The sequence below is a fragment of the Oratosquilla oratoria genome, chromosome 11 (genome assembly GCF_046742065.1).
Source record: "Oratosquilla oratoria isolate Oo_2021 chromosome 11, ASM4674206v1, whole genome shotgun sequence".
In the NCBI taxonomy this organism is placed as follows: domain Eukaryota; kingdom Metazoa; phylum Arthropoda; class Malacostraca; order Stomatopoda; family Squillidae; genus Oratosquilla; species Oratosquilla oratoria.
In genome coordinates this window covers 23,900,083-23,908,276 of record NC_134787.1, presented here as the reverse complement: position 1 = coordinate 23,908,276, position 8,194 = coordinate 23,900,083, and positions in this window count along the sequence as shown.

The following is an 8,194-nucleotide window of genomic DNA, read 5'->3' as shown; positions in this document are numbered from 1 at the left end:
GCCACGGTGGCATGACATATCCCTGACGCAGTTCCACCTTTACCTCAAACCACTCGCTCTCTTCATTTTCCATTCCAGCACAGGCTCTACTACTCTCGTAAAACCCTTGACTGCCCTTAACAGCTTTCCCCTAATCCCATATATATCTGCAAATATTTCACAGTGCCTTCCTGTCTACCCTGTCATAAACATTTTCCAAATCCATAAAACCCCCAAAAAACACCCTTACCTTTTGCCAAAGCTTTCTCATACATCTTCCTTACCACAAAATCTGATCCACGCAACCCCTACATTTCCTTAACGCATACTGTTCCTCATTATTTACTCCCTCAGTTCTTCTAATCCTCTCGCTTAAAAACCTCCCATAAACTTTCCCATCTACACTCAACAGACTGATCCCCCCGAAACTACTACACTCACATTTGTTCCCTTTTCCCTTGTAAAATAGAACTATACAGTCACTCCTCTAGTCTTTCGGCACTCTACCCTCCCTTTGACACACATTAAACAGCCTCACTAACTAGTCCACCATTACTGTACCTCCCTTCTTCAGACTTTCTGCATGGCTCATCTAACCCAGGTGCTTTACCTGCTCTCATCATTTTCAGAGCTACTTGAACTTCATTTTTCCTTATTTCTCCTCCATTTTCCTCTCCCATCACAATAATTTTCGTAGCGTCTCCTGCTGCGACCACCAATCCCTCCCTCTCCTGCTCCACATTCAACAGTTCTCTAGAATACTTAGCCAATCATCCTTACCGCCTCCTCTTCCGTTACCATCTCTCCATCTACACCTTTTACCTTTTCCTCTCTGCCTGACTCACCTCCTCTTCCTCTTTTAATTTCCTTCCAAAACATATTTTTATTACTTTCAAAATTCTCTGTCATACTCCTTCTCCATTTACATTTGCTCTCTTTTTTGCCTCCTTTATCTTTTGTTTTGTTTCTCTTCTTTTTTCTTTGTACCTCTCATATTTTTCTCTCGTCCTACATTGCAACCACTTCATGAATGCTCGCTTCTTCTCTTCTACTACCTTCACCTCATCATCCCACCATCCACTACCCTTCTTTCTATTCCCTCCCATCCTACTTCTTATACATATACCCGATGTATATATATATATATATATATATATATATATATATATTTTTTTTTTTTTTTTTTTTTTTTTTTACCCAGTTAGATTGAAAGGTTTGCGTGCCTGGAGATGGCTAATCATTTCTCAGAACTGATCACGGGAATAAAAATAATCCATAAAGCAATATTGCCCAGTATGAAGTCATACGTCTGGAATAAATATATATAATGTTCATATTTCTGTATATATATAGTGTTTGATATATATAATGTTTGTGTGAGTGTGCGTACTTTTGTGTGTGTGTATGTACGTGCGTGTGTGTGTGTGTACATGAACGTGTGTGTGTGTGTGTGTGTGTATATACGTGTGTGTGTGTGTGTGCGTGTGTACGTGTGTGTGTACACAGGCAGTAACGTTTCATGTTTCGCTCATGTACATGCGAAAAGTTCACCCCATCTCGTCTCACCCCTTCCGTACCGGGTGCTACTGTTCCTTCTATTCTTATTACCGTCATGTGATTCTACTCGTCTCCTTGGTGACCTCCTCCTCCTCCTCCTCCTCCTCCTCCTCCTTGTATGTCAAAGGGCTCGAGTCGCTCTTGAGGTAGAATGTCATCAACGGGTACGACAATCCTAGAACAAGAAAATACTGGATTGCAATGCTTCTCCCCTAGCCCATCACAAATGACGTCACAAAAATATGACGTCACGAGGGAATGACTTCACAAACTATGACGTCAAAAACCACCCATTAGCATTCTTCTGAACATAAGGGTCATTGTACCACCTTAATACACCCAAAAACCGACCTTACTTCCACCTGTTTCTTCGTTCTACACAGTACGTGGAAGCGGTCACGGCAGGGGGCGTCACCCCCGGCCCCGGCTCCTCCCTTCCCTCCCTCCCCCTCCTCGCCGTCCCCCTCGCCTCTCCCCCCCCCACCTCCCCCCGTCCCCGTCCGAGTGAGCCATTGTCATCGGGTCGTTCTTCCCGTGGCGGATTCTCCATTGATCAATAGATTCCCGTCGTAGTTGGGACGTTTGCCCCGTTTACCTTCACAAGGATACCAAACGACCATTCGTGCCTAATCACGGCTAAGAAGACCTCACCCCTCACCCTCTCCCCCTCTCCCCCTCTCCTCATTTCCCACCTCTACCCCCCTCCCCCACTCCCCTCCCATTCCCACCTCTCATGACTACTCCCCACACTCCCACCTCCCATGATTCCCCCCTCCTCCTCCGCCTGCCTGCCTGCCTAATCCCCTTGCCTGCCAGCTCTTTTGCAAACCTGCATGCTTGCTACAGTCAGTGGTAAAGCTGTATGTGTGTGTGTGTGTGTGTGTATGTATGAGTGTGTGTATGTATGTGTGTGTGTGTGTGTATGTATGTGTGCGTATGTGTGCGTTTACGTAAATATTGATATCTCATTTTCCCTGTTCCAATCCTGAGGCGCTATCCCTTCCTTAATTTTCCATTTGATCCCATGAGGCGTTATTATATAGTACATGTATACATACACACACACACACACACACACACACACACACATATATATATATATATATATATATATAATATACATACATATATATATATATACATACATATATATATATATACATAATATACATTTTATATATATATATATATATATATATATATATATATATGAATTCTTATACCTAACTCTTGTACCCCATATGTCTGATCAAAAAAATTGACCCCGCACTACGGGGTGGATAGGCATGACTACCATTGTCCGAGTTTAGGGAATTAAAAAAGTAACCATGTAGCTTCTCGCCTCCAGACGACAGTACCCTAGCCCGATTGGGCACCCTGAAAATAGCAGATGAATAGATAAAGTAATTGAAAAAATAATAAAAAAAATAAAGTCAACAGAGTTACTGCGTGCTAGAAGTTGGCGACTTGACAAGACAAAGTGTCTCAGTTGCTTAGCTGTTGAGAGATACAGACAAACACAGACACAGGCACAGACACCCAGGCACGCTTTGTCGGTGGCACCACGGTCCGGCGCGCTTTCCAACAAAGCAATGAATCAACTCCAGTTCTTACTTGTGACCCTCGAGTTTTCACAGCAAGGTCAAGGACGATATCTATCCCTTCACCGTCTCTCCCTCCATGCCTCTTGTTCGAGGGGGAGTCTTGTAGTCTTGCAAATGAAGGATCTGGTGTTGTGGCATAGCTCTTTTCTTCTTCTTCTTCTTCTTCTTCTTCTTCCTCTTCTTCTTCTTCTTCTTCTTCCTCTTCTTCTTCTTCCTTGTACGATTATTTCTTTCCTCCTTTCCTTCCTTCGTTTTTTTTTTTGTTTGTCACTGTTATCATTATTCTATTACTAATTTTTATTTGTATTTTTCTTTCTTGCTTCATTTATTCTACTTTCTTTCCGTCCTTTATTGGGCCGGGAACCAATAACGAATATGAGTTAGTGATTCTAAAGTGATCTTTTGGAGTCTGAGGGAGAACAGTAATACATAAAGTGTGGCCTACGTGACGAAAGGCAGGTTAGGAAAGCGTACGACACTTGTCGTCAGCATGACTTCCAGAGGCTCAGAAGTCTTGTTCCCAACTGCTTAAATTAAAGACAAGTTTGTTGCTGTTGTTGTTGTTGTTGTGGAATGCAGCTAACCTCATGTGTCTTTCTTCTGTGAGGGATTAGGTACATTGTCTTTCTGGTTTAACGAGCGGCATGGTCAGGTGTCCCGTATCGTGGCTAGGGTACAGAATTTTTCAGGCGTTTAGGGCACTTTCTCTCTCTCTCTCCCTCTCTCTCTCTCTCTCTCTCTCTCTCTCTCTCTCTCTCTCTCTCTCTCTCTCTCTCTCTCTCTCTCTCTCTCTCTCTCTCTCTCTCTCTTCATCCCATTCCCTCTCACTCACTCTCTCTTTTTTAGTGTTTCTCTTTCTATCTCTCTTTATCTACCTATCTATCTATTTATCTATCTACCTATGTGTCTATCTATCTACCTATGTATCCATCTGTCTACCTATTTATGTATCCATCCGTCTATCTATGTTATACATCTATATCTATCTCACCAACAACACAATAGCCCTCAATAGAAAAAGCAAGACCCATTTTGCCTCACATTTTCAGAAGCCTTATGCATCTCCACAAAACAAAACAAACGACGACCACGCGAACGGACACTTCCTGAAATCCTTCCCATCAACAGAGAGGACAACTTCTCCAGTGGCTGATAAATAATCACAACATCATCCAACGGTATCATTATCGGAATCGGAAGACGACGATGGAAAACACGAGACTTTGAAAGTGATTTTATTTGGATTGTAACACTTCATTCGATCAGTTTCGACTTGTGTCTTTCTCAAGAATCGGTGTTATCTAGATTTCTAAATCTGGTTCTAGACCTGGGGTTACCTGGACTCCCCTGGGGGTACAAGAGATAATAGTCAGTGCAATGGTACTGTATATTTACCATGAGAAAGCATATTGTGCATTCATCGTATCCTGTTGATTGACATTTCTCATTTGAAATAAAAAAAAGTACCTTTGTTCAGTAATTGAATATATCTAATAATTTCTCAGTAAAGTTTGTATCACTAATCCTTTTCATAAGTTTGTATTGTATTTACAGTAGATGAGGGTACGAGATTTTTTTTTTTTTTTTTTAAGGTAATCGTTACTCTTAGTAGTAGTAGTAGTCAGAGTATTGTTATCATGTAAGTTCGTGCTCTTGGTGTACAAAGATGTGGCTGGACGTCTGTCAAGGACAAAGAGTCCGATGGAGTCAGGAAGCCATACCAGCATCGCCACCTGTAAACTGATCCAATAATACCAGTCTGCTCTTTGTAGATTTTATTCTGGCTACCAACAAGCTATTCTTTTCAGCTTTCGAGAAGCCATCTGGGGCTTCACTAACTTAATAGTGTAGAATTATCAGATAATGATAACAACACTTGCTCTGATAAGAATTAGATAAGGGACAAAACTAGGTAAACAGTGTAGAATTATTAGATAATGATGAAAATAACAAATCTGGTTCTGAGGAGATTCATTAGATAAAAGACTTCACTAGCTAAACAATCTAAATTTATCAGATAACGATAACAATTCTTCTTCTGAGGAGACTTATTAGATAAGAGATTGAACTAGCTAAACTATCTAGAATTATTAGATAATGGTGAAGAAAACTCATTAGGTAATGAGAATGAGTGTTATTCTGGGTTTCTTTGACTAAAAACCCACAGCCCCAAAGTACCCGGCAACAATCCTCGTGCTCTCTAGGAAGCAATTTTTTCACTCTTGACAACGATTTATAAATGTACGATTGTTTTACGTCACTGTCTCTGAGGAGCAACAGGAAATCAGTCCACGGTTTTCAAATCTCATTAGATAAAAAAGTAAAGAAAATTAAGAGAGACAAATCTTGAGTCTGGTCCAGAAACCGAGTACCAGCCCATCGGGGTTGCACATACAGATAATGGAGAAGGTGTTGATGGGATTTGAAGGCTGGGGAGAGGATAAAGGGGTTATCACATTGGGCTATTTTTCCACCAACCTCCAATTAATCGGCGGTATCGCACTTTTTCCGCCATCAGATCACTCTCTGGCAAACTATTTTATCTTCTCAACAATTTACGTACAATGTCATTTGATATACGGGAGGAAAGATTATTTTTCTCAAGCATATCATAATCTTTCCTGAAAGCTGTGCGCTGCAAAGCTGCTCCAACAGTCGTAGGAAAAATAGCCCACTGTGATAACGCCTCAAGGTTTTATGCAGAAGTGATAAATAGACCTTAGAATTAATATTACCCACGAATACTTACATTACTATTAATTCTTTAAACTCTCTGCTGTTTTTTTTTTTTTTTTTACTATCCTTGGCAACACTTGGAATAATTACTATTCATCTACTAATGCATCTATTTATTTCTAATACGTATTTTTATTTATGTTTCATGTATTGATATTTTATATTCTTTGTATTTTCATTTTATATTCATATATGTTTTTTTTGTGTATTATCTTATGTTTTTTCTACATTTTTATGTTTATACATCTATTATCTGTTTCTCTAATATTCATGATTTATTAGTTTATCTATTTACTAATATATCTTTACCTGTTTATTATCATTATAATTTTTTATTTATTTATTTATTTATTCATTTAATTTTTATTTATTTATTTATTTATTTATTTTTTGAGGGGGTAGTTTTGCCGCCTCAGGATGTGGAGAAACGTCTCCTTTAGCGACTGCAAGAGCCAGGTCTTACTCTTGTCCCACTCCAAAAACCGAAATCGCGATGTTTAGAGGTCGAACTGAAATGGTGCCTTCAAGATTTTTTTTTTTTTTTTTTTTTTTTTTTTTTTCCCTATGTAGCCTGTCAACATCCTAATTTTTGATCATGGAAACAAGACATTCAGATCCATCATAGTTGATTTCTACAGTCAGGTTAGAAATATATGACAATATAATTGAGTCTAGAAATGAAGTATAGGTAACTAGGAAATACATTCTAAATCTTCTGGTACCTAGAAAAAAAGACTCTCCCAGGAAACTGCTCTTGTACAATCTAGAGCTTGTGGCTTGCCTCTGTGTAAGAAAGATTTATGAGGTGCCAACACATATAACCTTCGGTACATCCAGGCTATAAACATGCGAAAGTCTTGGGGGAACGTGCGCCATATTTCACCGAAATAGTTTGGCTCGTTATTTATAATTCTTAGTAAATGTGACACTACTTTTCACGTTTATTATTTTTTTTCTAAGAGATACAATCTTAAGTGAAAGCAGAATTGTGTAGTATACATATATATATATATATACATATATATATACATATATTTATATATATATATATATATATATATATGTATATATATATATTGTATACGAGAACCGTCCATTGAAATGTCCGAAGTATTAATTCCATCGATATGGAATATAAAGCTTTTCTTCACCCTCATTTTAATGAAATGTGACAGAATTATTATTATTATTATTATTATTATTATCATTATTATTATTATTATTGTTATCATATCTATTATTATTATTAGTATTATCATACATTATTATTATGATTATTATTATTATTAGGAGTATTAGTAGTAGTAGTAGTAGTAGTAGCACTATTGTTTCTTAGACATGGTCACCCAACAATATTGAAATAATCTTGTAAAGGACAAATCTAGAGAGTTTTAACTTTTCACCGAGCAGATGACGCTGCTCGACGTGAATAGAATCCTATGACGTCATCCCTCCATCTTCACATCCATCAATAGAAAATCTCTAGAACTGACATGTATTTCTAGATATACATGAAGAACAGCTGTATCACACGAAACACAAACGTTTGTAACACTACAAAAAAGACCAAAATAAGAACATAAGAATAAAGGAGACTGCAAGAGACCATAAGGCCTACACCACGCAGTTCCATGTCCATGACCACCAAGCATCCCCATAACTGTGGCCCATTAGGATACTTCTGTGGCCCCATAGGGGTTTGACGTGGCCCTTGGTGGGGGCAATGCGGCCCAGGAGTGGCCATGTTGTCTCGGGTTGAGAACCACATTTTTTTTTAATAACCGCGTAGGTTGTTGGTATTGATCCTGAATCCGCTTTTCTTTTCTTTACTCTCCTGTGTCAGAATACAATGCAGAGTGGAGGTCCTTAATTCTCTTTCTTTTTTCCTTCTTGTCTTCTTCTACTTCTTTTTATTCTTTGTCTTTCTTATTCTTCTTCTTCTTTTACTTCCTGGTTTTCCTCATCCCCATTTTCTTCCTTCTGTGTTTTTTCTTCTTTTTCTTCTTTGTCTTTCTTCTTCTTTTACTTTCTCGTTTTCCTCTTCCTCGTTTTACTCTTCTTGTTCTTCTCCTTGTGCTTTTTATTCTTTGCCCTTCTTCTTCTTCTTCTTCTTCTTCTTCTTCTTCTTCTTCTTCTTTTCCTTTCTCTTTTTCCTCTTCCTCGTTTTACTCTTCTTATTCTTTTCATTCTCCTTTTTCCGCTTCTTCCTCTTCTTCTTCTTTTTCTTCTCTTCTTTTTTATTTTTCCTTACCCATCTGATTTTACTCTTATTCATATTTTTCTCTTCTATTTCTCTTCATTTTCCTTCCTCTTCTCTT